We start from the raw sequence: 14991 nt of genomic DNA on the forward strand, positions 1-14991 counted from the left end.
ACTCTCAAAATGGCGGCAGGCTCTTTCCTTTTTGGGCCTGGTCCACTGAAATGGCCCTGGGACACCTTGGAAATCGGACGCTTGTCTGCTAGGTCTTGGACCCCATTCTCGAAAGCGTCCCCTCCGCATTGAGAATTCATCAAAAGTTTTGGGGGCCCGACTCCTGCAGGCTTCTGGTGGGGAGCGGCTGCCATGATTGCTCGCGGAATGACCACGACGGAGCTACGAGATGGTGGTGCTCTCATGCTGACGCCAGCTTCAGTCTGAAACATCCAGAAACAAGGTGGGGCTTTCATCGTTTGGGAAAAAAAAAAGTTTTCATCCAATGAAAAGTGTTGTTTTTAGGTCATATGATCAAGCCTTCCATCATTAGGAAACCAAAAGTAAAATGAACCAATGAAAAGTTTTATAAACAAGTCACATGACCTGTTATGCGGCATAGGGTATAAAATGCGTTGGCACGTGAGGCGGCGTCAGTAGCGGACCGATGTGCGAATAGGCCGAAGGCAACACAACGCGCCAAGATCCGGATGGCACCGAGGTGGTGTCCAGCAAGTTGCAGCACTGGTGTGGCCATCCTACAATGCTGAAAGTCGGCGTGGGGCGCCCCGTTGGCCTGTGAGTTTGCGTCAGTAGCGGACCGATGTGCGAATAGGCCGAAGGCAGCACAACGCGCCAAGATCCGGATGGCACCGAGGTGGTGTCTAGTAAGTTGCCGCACTGGTGTGGCCATCCTACAATGCTGAAAGTCGGCGTGGGGCGCCCCGTTGGCCTGTGAGATGGCGTCAGTAGCGGACCGATGTGCGAATGGGGCCAAAGGCAGCGCAACAATATATTCTGAATTGAAGACACCACAAGGCGCTGAGATGCCAAGTTCCAGATGGCACCGAGGTGGTGTCTAGCAAGTTGTGGCACTGGTGTGGCCATCCTACAATGCTGAAAGTCGGCGTGGGGCGCCCCGTTGGCCTGTGAGATGGCGTCAGTAGCGGACCGATGTGTGAATGGGGCCGAAGGCAGCGCAACAATATTTTCGGAATAGAAGACACCACTAGGCGCTGAGATGTCAAGATCCGGATGGCACCGAGGTGGTGTGTAGCAAGTTGCCGCACTGGTGTGGCCATCCTACAATGCTGAAAGTCGGCGTGGGGCGCCCCGTTGGCCTGTGAGTTTGCGTCAGTAGCGGACCGATGTGCGAATAGGCCGAAGGCAGCACAACGCGCCAAGATCCGGATGGCACCGAGGTGGTGTCTAGTAAGTTGTCGCACTTCTGTGGCCATCCTATAATGTTGAAAGTCGGCGTGGGGCGCCCCGTTGGCCTGTGAGATGGCGTCAGTAGCGGACCGATGTGCGAATGGGGCCAAAGGCAGCGCAAAAATATTTTCTGATTTGAAGACACCACAAGGCGCTGAGATGCCAAGATTCGGATGGCACCGAGGTGGTGTCTAGCAAGTTGTGGCACTGGTGTGGCCATCGTACAATGGTAAAAGTCGGCGTGGGGCGCCCTGTTGGCCTGTGAGATGGTGTCAGTAGCGGACTGATGTGCGAATGGGGCCAAAGGCAGCGCAACAATATTTTCTACAATATTTTTGGAGTAGAAGACACCACAAGGCGCTGAGATGCCAAGATCCGGATGGCACCGAGGTGATGTCTAAGTTGCGGACCGATGTGCGAATGGGTCCAAAGGCAGCGCAACAATATTTTCTGAAGAGAATACACCACAAGGCGCTGAGATGCCAAGATCCGGATGGCACCGAGGTGATGTCTAAGTTGCGGACCGATGTGCGAATGGGGCCAAAGGCAGCGTAACAATATTTTCTGTATGGAAGATACCACTAGGCGTTGAGATGCCAAGATTCGGATGGCACCGAGGTGATGTCTAGCAAGTTGTGCCACTGGTGTGGCCATCGTACAATGGTAAAAGTCGGCGTGGGGCGCCCTGTTGGCCTGTGAGATGGTGTCAGTAGCGGACTGATGTGCGAATGGGGCCAAAGGCAGCGCAACAATATTTTCTGACTGACACCACAAGGCGCTGAGATGCCAAGATCCGGATGGCACCGAGGTGATGTCTAAGTTGCGGACTGATGTGCGAATGGGGCCAAAGGCAGCGTAACAAGATTTTCTGTATGGAAGATACCACTAGGCGTTGAGATGCCAAGATTCGGATGGCACCGAGGTGATGTCCAGCAAGTTGCTGTACTGGTGTGGTCATCCTACAATGCTGAAACTCGGCGTGGGTCGCCCCATTAGCCTGTGAGATGGCGTCAGTAGCGGACCGATGTGCGAATAGGCCAAAGGCAGCACAACGCGCCAAGATCCGGATGTCACCGTGGTGGTTTCATAGTTGAGAGGCACTTCATCTGCAGTGGGGCGCCGAGATCCGGATGGCACCGAGGTGATGTCTAGCAAGTTGCTGTACTGGTGTGGTCCTCCTACAATGCTGAAATGTAGTGGGGCGCCCCTTTACCGTTTCAGTTGCCATTCAGCTGAGTTTCGGCTGCTCTTGATGCTACAGCGACAGGCGGCTGCAAGAGGACTCTCAAAATGGCGGCCTGTTCTTTGGATTTGGGCCTGGTCCACTAAAATGGCCCTGGGACACCTTAGAACTCGGACGCTCGATTTTTTTTTTCCTTTCCTGTACATGCAAAAAAAGGTAAATGCCCGGTACGTTACACGCTTCATCTGCCACGATGAACTCTCCAGAGGAACCGAAAAAAAATATAGTTGTGGTAACTATACCATGCATCGTCATATGGAGAGGTGGCACCAATTAATTATAGTGCTGCATAAAAGAGAGATTTGGAGGAGAACCCCTGACCTGCTAGTACATTCATCAAAGAAGTGGCACTGAGAGCTTCAGAGGCAAGGGAAACGGTCCCAAATATTTAGAAGAACTTTGGAAAGATTAAAATGACATGTTTAGATTGTGGCAAATTAATTTCATGTGGACAGATGAGTGTTACTCTAATAAATACAGCATATGAACGTCATCATAGTCGATGGTTGGTAGAGACATTTTGACTATATCCTGGACCTGCCCGTCCTCGCCCAAAATGGCGCCGGAATAAATGGGACTCGTAACTCCTTGTTGTGTACTGGTTGCAGAACCTTGAAATCACGAGATACGTATGCAGTTTTGAAGCACATGGCGGGCGGGGACGAGAATTGATTGAATATTTCGACATCCCTATTGATATTAAGTTCTGATGTGTTATTGATTACTGTACTGTTGAAAGTTCGAATTAACGTCACCCATGGTACTTGCCCGCAAATGTATATCTAGATAATTTTATTGTAACTGGCCCTGTCGTATTTTAATTATAAAATGTACGTCCACCGATTCCGTAACTGTTAGACACCTTAGTTCTTGCAACCTAATGGCCCGCCCGTTACGTTCCTCTACAGTGTAAATGTCTATTCATCATATACGATTACAGTTTGCTCTGTGGCAGGCCCACGTGGTTATAGGCTCGTATTTGTATAATGAAATTTTCACAATAAAGGTTTTTAAAAGAAAACATGGTAGTAGTATATACATTGGTAAAGTTTTTAATAATAGTCAATGTTTTAGAATCATTAAAAGGCAAGTGATATAAAGCAGACCAATTACATGAAGGGTAAAAGGTATAATACGAAGGAACGCAGTAAAGATAAATGGTCAAGGGCTGTTGTGTTTTCTATTCCTGCAACATAAAGTGATCGATAAGAATCTCATATTCAGGCGTATCGGCGACTAAGACAGCAGGTCGACCCTCTTTTGCTCAACGGCTCCGTCATGGGACGAAGAAACGCTCTTTTTCTCGAAAAAAGAATATATTTTACTTGCAGGACAGTTGTAAATTTTCCGGGAAAGTACATTAGCCTGGAACATTATAACATATATTTAAGAAAAAATAATGTTCGGAAGTAATAAAAAGCGTAATTTTTAGGTCATATGACCAAGCCTTTCATCATTAGAATAAGAAAAGTAAAATGAACCAATGAAAAGTTTTATTAACAAGTCACATGACTTGTTATGCTTACGTTACGCGCTGCGCGCCCCGGATGACTTCCGGATGCGCTAACGCGGCGCGTCATATGACGCATTACGCGACAACGCAGGTCCAGAATATAGTCAAAATGTGTCCACCAACCAGCGGTCGGAACACAACCCCTTTCAGCAGGCTAAATAGTTCTGTTAAATGACAACAGAAGGGACAGGCAACAAGAACCATCGCGCAAGAAAACACTGTCCACACCTCTTTGAGAGCAAGAAAGGCCACTTTATTTAAGACAGGTGTGTACATCAAACATCTTTCCAACACATTATTTAATAATTAATAAAATCCAAATCTTCCAGCTTGACTAAGCATCCCTACCTAGGAGTAACCCCCCCCCCCACCAAGTTAACCTAACCCAAACCAGAAACAACTAACTCTTGAAGAATACCCCCTCATTTCCTTTAACTGCCCTTTGAGGATGGACCAACCCGCTCCAGGCTGCCCACCCCCCACTAGAAACCGCCTACAAAAGAACAAGACACCTGCCCTAAAGTGGCAAGGCCAGAAGGCCATAGCAGTACCGAAAAAGACTGCAAAATGGGGAAAAAACCTAGAGAAAAAAGGGGAAGGGTGGGTGGGGCAAAAGAACCTTCCTCCCCAACCTCCCACTAGCGCGTTCCTTTCCCGCCTGCCCTGGACCTCTTATATAACTTTCCTCCTAATCAAGGAGAACACCACCTGTCCTGCGCCCAGTCGTCCCTGCGCGAACAAACCCAGGGAGAGACCGGCTCGCGCACGGCTCTCCCTGGGTCCCTCCTTAGTCAAAGAGGGGAGGGCTAGTTCTTCTCTATCGGGTTACATTGGGGCGCTACCAGAACTGATCGAATTGGTAGTCTACAGTGTTTCTGGATGTTTCAGACTGAAGCTGGGGTTAGCATGAGAGCAGCACCATTTCGTAGCTCCGTCGTGGCCATTCCGCAACCAATCATGGCAGCCGCTTTTTATCGTTATTTTGGGCGGGGTGGGTGGCGGAGCCGAGCTGTTTTGCAGCCATCATTGTGTGGAGTTCAGTTCATTTCACTAGTTTTGTATTTGTCATGAGGGGTTGTTCCTAATGTTTCTATTTTAGCGAGGTCAAAAAGAGATCCCATTAGTGGCCTACTGATTTTGCTCGATTCCTTTTCTTTTTTTTTTACACGATTTTTTGTTATCTGCAAAGACTAAACAGAGTATTGCGACTCTGTGTTTGTTTGTAAATAGAGAATGAACCAAAGAGAACCAATTCTAAAACAGTAAATACTTGGATAACAATCAATCAAATGGAGAGAGAAGCAGGCACGACGTATTACAACGGGGGCAAAGGCCTGCGTTAACTACCCTTCACTATGTGCAAAGAGAGAGTACTCCTAATAGAAATGAGGGGGGGGGGCACCATTCAAAGCAGATCAGTGTGCATAAACACGAAAATGTTTTCACTTACCACGTACTTGACATTCGACAGCTTATGATATTTGCTATTAAAAAACCATTGAAATTCACTGAAAAAACCATAGGTTATAGACCATATATAGTTAGGAATTAGCATTTACAAAACCTTGAAAATTCACTGAAAAAACCATAGGTTATAGACCATATATAGTTAGGAATTAGCATTTAAAAAACCTTATTTTACTCACACAAAACCATTGAAATTCCATATATAGTTAGTTGCACTAACTATATATCGCGCACCCGCAATCCACTGCTGATGATGTCACATATTGCATCATTCATGACATGGTCAGTGACATCACTGATGACATCACTGATGACATCTCAAATGACATCACTGATGACATCACTGATGACATCTCATTTGACATCAATGACCACATCACTGATGATATCATTCATGTGACAATACAATGCATCTCCTCACATTTTAATATAACCTCTGTTTCACCCAGTGTTAAAAACAGAGTATAATTTTTGAAACCATTGACACACCAATACTAGTTACTACATACGTACTCACTGATTCCTACGTCTACACACACATTCACTCATTCACCCATACAATCATTCATACATACAATCACTCATCTTTACAACACTATCATATGCACTCATACATCTATACAGACACTCACACTCTGCCACTCATCCATGGAGTTACTCACACACCTAGTCAGTCCTGTAAAGAATCAATCACACTTCCATTTTCTTGTCTATACAGTTAAACATAGAGCACCTTACATTTTCAAACATATACTAACACATACTTACTTTCTTATAGAATCATTGATACAAGTACACATTGATCTGCACAGAGTCACACACCTCCCAGCCAGCCACACACACACTCAGTCTCCCATACAAATACTTGGACAATCAATCAATAACCCATATAGTTAATCATATAGCTACTGATCAACACATGCAGCAGTTTACAGAACAACAGACATAATGATGCACAAGTTAAGACAGTTTAGTCACTAACCCATGCACTCAGTGAGACACATTTAATCACTCACTCATACATTCAGTCATGCACCTACTAAATCCTTCGTCCAGACAGTTATACATCTACTCATTTTTCAATATGTAAAACATATTTAAACTTTATAGAAACACACAGTCACTGGATGATGTCATCAGTGATGTCATCAGTGATGTCATTTGAGATGTCATCAGTGATGTCACTGACCATGTCATGAATGATGTAATATGTGACATCATCAGCAGTGGATTGCGGGTGCGCGATATATAGTTAGTGCAACTAACTATATATGGAATTTCAATGGTTTTGTGTGAGTAAAATAAGGTTTTTTAAATGCTAATTCCTAACTATATATGGTCTATAACCTATGGTTTTTTCAGTGAATATATATATATACATATATAGATATAGATATATAAATTACTTTAACTGTCATTTTCTCAGAAACTACTGAACGGATTTACACCAAATAAGCCAAAGGCACAAGTCGGAACTGAGGACTACCTTTTTGCCAAATTTGGTGTAATTCCGTTCAACCATTCGGGCTGTAGCCGTGGCTAAAGGTCCTACGGGAAATTGAGTGGGGAAAACACGTTTTGGGACCCCCCTTTTTTCTCGGCCCCCGCTTGACCAATCACCTCCATTTTCAGGGAAGGAGCGGAACTGAGCTGGCAAAAGTTTGGAAAATTTCACGCAAATTCATCAATCGGAGCCAAAGTTATTGTCAATAGAATGTTGCGGATTTCCTATGGATAATAGGTCCTAACTATAACTATCTACTAGATTATATGTATATATATATATATATATATATATATATATATATATATATATATATATATATATACATATATATATTATTATTATATATATATATTATGTATATTACCTACTGGCGGTCGCCAGTAGGTATATATAGTTAGGATTTTTTCTCTATGGGATTTTTGAAAATTCTATGTCTAATAACTTTGGCGTTTGTGGACGAAATTGGCTGAAATTTTCAGGAAAATGGAACATTTTGTTTCTGAGCAGCCCCTGGAAATTTGGGGGGGGGGGTTCGTCAAGGGGGGGCGAGAAAAAAGGGGGGACCCAAAACGTGTTTTTAACATTGAGTTTTCCATAGGGCGGTTGGCCTCACTTTTAGCCCGAACGGCTGAATGGATTTGCACGAAACTTGGCAAAATTGTAGGGACTGGTAGCCCGATGTGCCTTTGCTAGGTCTCAATATATGTGCTCCAGTGGATTTTGAGAAATTAACGTTCAAAAAAAGATATATATCTGTAACAGCGGACCGGGCAGCGTTCCAGTTCGCGTACTTTTCGCGGTACGGAGCTTTGTGAAGCGAAGCTGATTGGTTCTCCGGCGTCTGTAAACATTCCAAACAGTCCGTAGCGGCCGCCATCTTGTCTCTCGGTAGGATCGATAGACAAGAGGAGGCCAAGGCGAAGGGGCAAATGACCATAAGGGGGCATAGTAGATCCTCGCTGACCCCCTAGGTTTGATGTGGAGGTTTTAAAAGGGCCCCGCGGGGCAAAAAATAATAATAATAATAACCGAACGGCTGAATGGATTTGCACGAAACTTGGCAAAATTGTAGGGACTGGTAGCCCGATGTGCCTTTGCTAGGTCTCAATATATGTGCTCCAGTGGATTTTGAGAAATTAACTTTCAAAAAAAGATATATATCTGTAACAGCACTCCGCTTCGCGTACTTTTCGCGTTACGGAGCTTTGCGAAGCTGATTGGTTCTCCAGCGTCTGTAAACATTCCAAACAGTCCGTAGCGGCCGCCATCTTGTCTCTCGGTAGGATCGAGAGACAAGAGGAGGCCAAAGCGAAGGGGCAAATGACCATAAGGGGGCATAGTAGATCCTCGCTGACCCCCTAGGTTTGATGTGGAGGTTTTAAAAGGGCCCCGCGGGGCAAAAAAATAAAAAAATAATAATAACCGAACGGCTGAATGGATTTGCACGAAACTTGGCAAAATTGTAGGGACTGGTAGCCCGATGTGCCTTTGCTAGGTCTCAATATATGTGCTCCAGTGGATTTTGAGAAATTAACGTTCAAAAAAAGATATATATCTGTAACAGCGCTCCGCTTCGCGTACTTTTCGCGTTACGGAGCTTTGCGAAGCTGATTGGTTCTCCGGCTTCTGTAAACATTCCAAACAGTCCGTAGCGGCCGCCATCTTGTCTCTCGGTAGGATCGAGAGACAAGAGGAGGCCAAAGCGAAGGGGCAAATGACCATAAGGGGGCATAGTAGATCCTCCCTGACCTCTTAGGTTTGATGTACCATTTTGCCAAGTTTGGTGTGGCGTCTGTAAACATTCCAAACAGTCCGTAGCGGCCGCCATCTTGTCTCTCGGTAGGATCGAGAGACAAGAGGAGGCCAAAGCGAAGGGGCAAATGACCATAAGGGGGCATAGTAGATCCTCCCTGACCTCTTAGGTTTGATGTACCATTTTGCCAAGTTTGGTGTAATTCCGTTCAGCCATTCAGGCTGTAGACGTATCTAAATGTCCTATGGAAAATTGCATGGGGAAAACACATTTGAAAGTGTTGAAATTTAGAACCAATTAAAATGTTACTTTGGTTTTGTATTTGTGTGTGATGAAAGTTAATTGGTTATGTATATATCTAAAATGAGAGGAAACCACAGCCATTTTGTGATACTACTGTCTGAGGTACATTTGTGAGGAATTTTTGGTGGTCAATTGCTGGTGTTTGATTTACACAGTACTAACACTTCTCCTACTTTTAAAAAGGTGAGTTGTTAATTTGTAAGGGAAACTATGTTGTACACTTGAAGATAATTTGAAAAATGTTTTCTGTTATTTATTTACAGTCCTTCTGTTATACTAAATACTTGATAAAGTTAGTTTTATACTATGTATTACTAAAAACGATAAATGAAAGTGATTATTTTTTTCTGCAATTTACAGCAAGCAATTTCAAAATAAAATGGCTCACAATGAAGAGACCGTGGCAATTTCTTTTGAATTATCCACTACATTTATTGAAATTGAGAGCACCAATAATGAAATATTGTCACAAGGAGGAGATGACTTGAATGATTTTTTTGATCAATCTGTTGATGGCGAATTTATCGAATGTTTGGAGACCATAGAGTTACAAGAATCATCATTGCAGACTTTTCATGAGGAGATTCCAGATGAGATGATTGAAGAGGAAATTCCTGATGAGGACATGTTACTAGTTCTTTCAAATTTTGAAAATTCAGAAGAATAAATTTATATTTAGAAATCAAAAATTGTTTGAGACATTATTCATTTTTATTTTTAATTTATGAGGTTGTAGCGAAGTGATTGTAGTATAAAATGAGACTTATAGTATAGAGTGCAACATTTTTATGTTACATGGTAAGTTTACTCATATTTACTTCCCTTCTCCCACTATATTATCTCCAATGTGTATTTGACATCTCTTCTTCATCTCCGGCCTCCTTTCTCTCACTGTCTGTCTCTGATGCATCTTATCGCTGCCATTTTGTGTAATTACAGAAGAAAGTAAAAAAAAATAGAGTACCCCTCACCCCCTAGGCCTTCTCAGGCGGTCCCAAAAGGATCAGTTTCTGCTCTCCTGAGAGATTATGGTATGAGTTCCATATACCACAATAACTTGCATTACAACATGCAAGATATCTATCTCCTATTACCAACTTTTGGAGATATTCGCACTAAGCGCGAATATCTCCAAAAACTAACACCTGCCCTGAGCAGTTCTTAGCCATGTTATCCAATGGGAGGTGGATAACATGGCTAAGAGCATTAGCTCGGTAATGCATGAATATCGCTGACTTTTTTGCGATATTCATGCATTGCGGCCGTTTTTTATCGCATTTGCGATAAACCTTGATAATAGCAAGGTTTATCTTCGATAATTTCTGACGATGCTTAGCGGTAAAAAATTCGTTGCTAAGCATCGTTAGCGATAAATATCGCTTAACTTTGGTAATATGCACCAACGTCTGTTAACGTTCGATTCGAAGGAAATGAGGAAGTGTTGAAAAACATTGTCTGCGCCATCTTGCCTTTTTTGAAATGCCACACTTTTGTCGTGCACGGCAGCCATTTTAGATGCCTTGACCAGACCCACTCTCTGCACGCTGTCGATTCGTAGCATGGCTCCCCACCCTCGCAAGCATCTTCCCCAGGCACTGGTCACCCCCGCTCTCTGTCTTATGCATGGGCAATAAACCTCCCCCCATCTGCGCTGCTCTTCCCTGAGAATCACACTCTGTGCCCGCCCGACACCTCCCTTTCGCCCTATTCACTACCGCACCCTCTGACACTCCTCTTCCTCTGTGTCCGATTGTCCAGGCTATCAGCTAGGCCTGCAGATGTAGTTTATGGCCCCAGCTGTAAAGAATCACCCCTCTTCAAAGGAGTTATAGTAGATCAAGGCCCACACCCGATGAGATCCGTCACACCACACGTGTTCCTACTATCTGAAAACCATCCTGTATTGTGATTGGGGAGGGGACCGAGCCTGAAGCGGAAGATTCCAGGGATGACTCTTTGTACATCAAAGTTTTTACAATTATGTGTCATATTAAAAATATATAGCACTCCAACAAAGTAGTAGGATTATAAAACTTTAATAACTTATAAATATATACAACAAAACAAAAACAGTAAAAACATTTAAACAACGAAGAGACCGTGGCAATTTCTTTTGAATTATCCAATACATTTATTGAAATTGACAGCACCAATAATGAAATATTCTCACAAGGAGGCGATGACTTGAATGATTTTTTTGATCAATCTCTTGATGGCGAATTTATCGAATGTTTGGAGACCATAGAGTTACAAGAATCATCATTGCAGACTTTTCATGAGGAAATTCCTGATGAGGACATGTTACTAGTTCTTTCAAATTATGAAAATTCAGAAGATGTTGCCTGGGTGCCGCACTGATTTGGGTATCCGGCGTGGGGCGTCCCGGGGGGTGGATTGTCAGTAGCGGTCTGTTGTGCGAATAGTTCCAAGGCAGCAGAAAGCGCTGAAATCTGGATGTCACGAAGGTGATGTCTAGTAAGTTGCCGCCCAGCAAATAACGGCGTGGGGCGCCGCGGGGGTGAGTGAGTCCAGTAGGCACCACAGCTATACTTACCAGCATTGCAGAATTACTGCTGGGGACAATGCCTGTGCTGTAGCAGGGTCACAGCAGAAACAAAAAGGATTCTGTTGAAGATGTTGTTGGTTTTCAATTTGAAAACAGTTCTGGTGTCAACTGCTATGCTAATGTAGTGGTTAATGTTTTGTTTTCTCTAGAAAATGTAAAAGAGGGGGAGGCAGTCCAAAGTTCTGGTAAAAGGGCAAAGGAAAGGATCGGTGGTTTGAACTATCAGTCAAAAAGGGGAGGGGGTGCAACAATTTTTCCTACCGGGTCACACTGTGCTTTCACCGGAACTGAGGTCTGCAGGATTCTAGTCATTCAAACTGAGGCTGGCGCCAGCATGGGAGCACCGACGTCCCGCGGATACAGTTTCGTCACTCCACGGGCGATCATGGCAGTCATTCCCCATCGGGGGTGTCTGCGGGGGTCGGAGACTCCCGCGGCTCCTCTAGAATCTTCAAGGTCGTGGAGGACTACGGTGGTGGAGTCAACCAGTGACCGGGCCATTTCTTTATGCTGGGCCCGCTCTTGCCAGGTCGACCGCCATTTTGAGAGTTCGGTAGCGACTGGCGATCGCGGGGTCAAATGAGCGGACGGGCTCCACCCTGCCGGGCGAGACGTTGCAGCATTGCCACAGTGGAAGAACCCTTTTCCGGGCGCCTGGAGCGCTGAGGGTGCAGCTGGGAAGCCTCCACCTGGGGAGGCGGGAGAGGCCTGTTCGCACCGTCTCTCCCTCCCAGTGCACCCCACGGCGTCTCGCTTGACATTTGTTATGGCCGGACCAGGCGATGAGGATGAGGGGGGGGGTCGGAGGCATGTGCAAGACATCCCCCCCCAGTGTTGTCGCAGCCATTATAAAAGAAAGAAGAAATGTCCCGTCCGTCTTTGGGCCGGACCTCCAGTGGATGGCGGTTGGACGCCCTTTGCTCTGGCCCCATGAATGGGTTCCTTGGCTCATCGGCTGCAGCCGGATCCTTTTCCGGGCGCCTGGAGCGCTGAGGGTGCAGCTGGGAAGCCTCCACCTGGGGAGGCGGGAGAGGCCTGTTCGCACCGTCTCACCCTCCCAGTGCACCCCACGGCGTCTCGCTTGACATTTGTTATGGCCGGACCAGGCGATGAGGACGAGGGGGGGGGGGTCGGAGGCATGTGCAAGACATCCCCCCCCCAGGGTTGTTGCAGCAATTATAGAAGAAAGAAGAAATGTCCAGTCCGTCTTCGGGCCGGACCTCCGGTGGATGGCGGCCGGACGCCCTTTGCTCTGGCCTCATGAACGGGTTCCTTGGCTCATCGGCTGCAGCCGGATCCCGTCGGCCCCAGCCCCCGGCCGTTGGTGGCCGGACCGGGAGAGAGTGTGGGGGGACAACCTGCAACTCTCAAGGGCCACCGCGGCCGGACTGGGAGAGAGAGGTGAGGGTCGAGGACACGGACATTCCCCCACCTAAAACTGTCCAGTGTTGTCAATCCCCCTGGCCGGGTCCCGCTGGCCTCGGCCTCTCCTCCGGCTACACCCTACGTGATGATCTCCTGGCCGAGGCGTGGCAGCAGGACCCGCCTTATATGTGTTGCTTCCGGCTGGGCGTAGCCGAAAACCTGTTGCACTTTGGAAGTTTCTAGAATGGGGTGGATGTCTGCTGACTTGTATCTTTCCCAGTTTGCCGTTATTTGGCCATGGCAGGCGGTGGGACAGACAGGTTTTGGGGCAGTGAGGGGTGATATTTTCAGGTTTCTTATTACAGGCTTACTTCTAACGTTTCTTGTTTCTAGGACAATAATAGGTTTTATCATTACGTATTGTTATCGTTTCTTTGTTTGTTATTTAATAAAAAGTTCATCAGTGGCCTACTGATTTTCGTTTTCCTATTCTTTTCTTTCCAGGTTGTTTCACGCTAAAGTTTCTGTTAACAGGATACAGTGATCACTTCGTTATTATTGCATATGTCCTTTTCACTAGGGGTGCTCTCTGGTCGGGCCAGATGACGTATCTCTAGTAAATGGTCCGGGTGAAACAGGTGTATCAATCAGTGGGGAGTAGATAGGCATGACAGATTACAACGGGGGAGAAAGGTCCGCATTACGTACCCTTTCACTACTTGCAAAGATTTTCCTACGTATATTTGCAAACAGGGAATACCTCCAAAAAGAACCAATTCCCAAACAGTCAATGTTTGGGCAAACAATCAATCAATGAGGAACGAAATAGGCACGACGTGTTAAAGGTTTGCGTTACCTACCCTTCACTATCTGCAAAGGGAGAGAGAATATTCCTATTCTTCCTCGTTTGCAGGCAGAGAAGATCCTTAAGAGAACCAACTTCGAACAATTCAATGCTCGATTCAAACAATCAACAAGGGGTATTGTGAACACAAATGAACGCCGCTTATGTACATACACATTGCTATTTTCAACAGGTTGTTCCTAATGTTTCTATTTTAGCGAGGTCAAAAAGAGATCCCATTAGTGGCCTACTGATTTTGCTCGATTCCTTTTGTTTTTTTACACGATTTTTAGCTATCTGCAAAGACTAAACAGAGTATTGCGACTCTGTGCTTGTTTGTAAATAGAGAATGAACCAAAGAGAACAATCAATCAAATGGAGAGAGAAGCAGGCACGACGGATTACAACGGGGGCAAAGGCCTGCGTTAACTACCCTTCACTATCTGCAAAGAGAGAGTACTCCTAATAGAAATGAGGGGTGGGGGGCAGCATTCAAAGCAGATCAGTGTGCATAAACACGAAAATGTTTTTACTTACCACGTACTTGACATTCGACAGCTTATGATATTTGCTATTAAAAAACCATTGAAATTCACTGAAAAAACCATAGGTTATAGACAATATATAGTTAGGAATTAGCATTTACAAAACCTTGAAAATTCACTGAAAAAACCATAGGTTATAGACCATATATAGTTAGGAATTAGCATTTAAAAAACCTTATTTTACTCACACAAAACCATTGAAATTCCATATATAGTTAGTTGCACTAACTATATATCGCGCACCCGCAATCCACTGCTGATCATGTCACATATTACATCATTCATGACATGGTCAGTGACATCACTGATGACATCACTGATGACATCTCAAATGACATCACTGATGACATCAATGATGACATCTCATTTGACATCACTCTTGTGCTAATACGATAAACCTCTTCAGACTCTAATATAACCTTAGATACACTCAGTGTATACAGACACTCACACACTGTCACTCATCCATGGAGTTACTCACACACCTAGTCAGTCATGCAAAGAAACAATCTCACCTCCATTTCTTCAACTATACAGTTATACACACCTTACTTATTCAAACATATACTAACACATATTTACTCTCTTATACAATCCCTGATACAAGTTCACAATGATCCATACAACCACTCAC

The sequence above is a fragment of the Lissotriton helveticus genome, chromosome 5_1 (assembly GCF_964261635.1).
Source record: "Lissotriton helveticus chromosome 5_1, aLisHel1.1, whole genome shotgun sequence".
NCBI classification, from domain to species: Eukaryota; Metazoa; Chordata; class Amphibia; order Caudata; family Salamandridae; genus Lissotriton; species Lissotriton helveticus.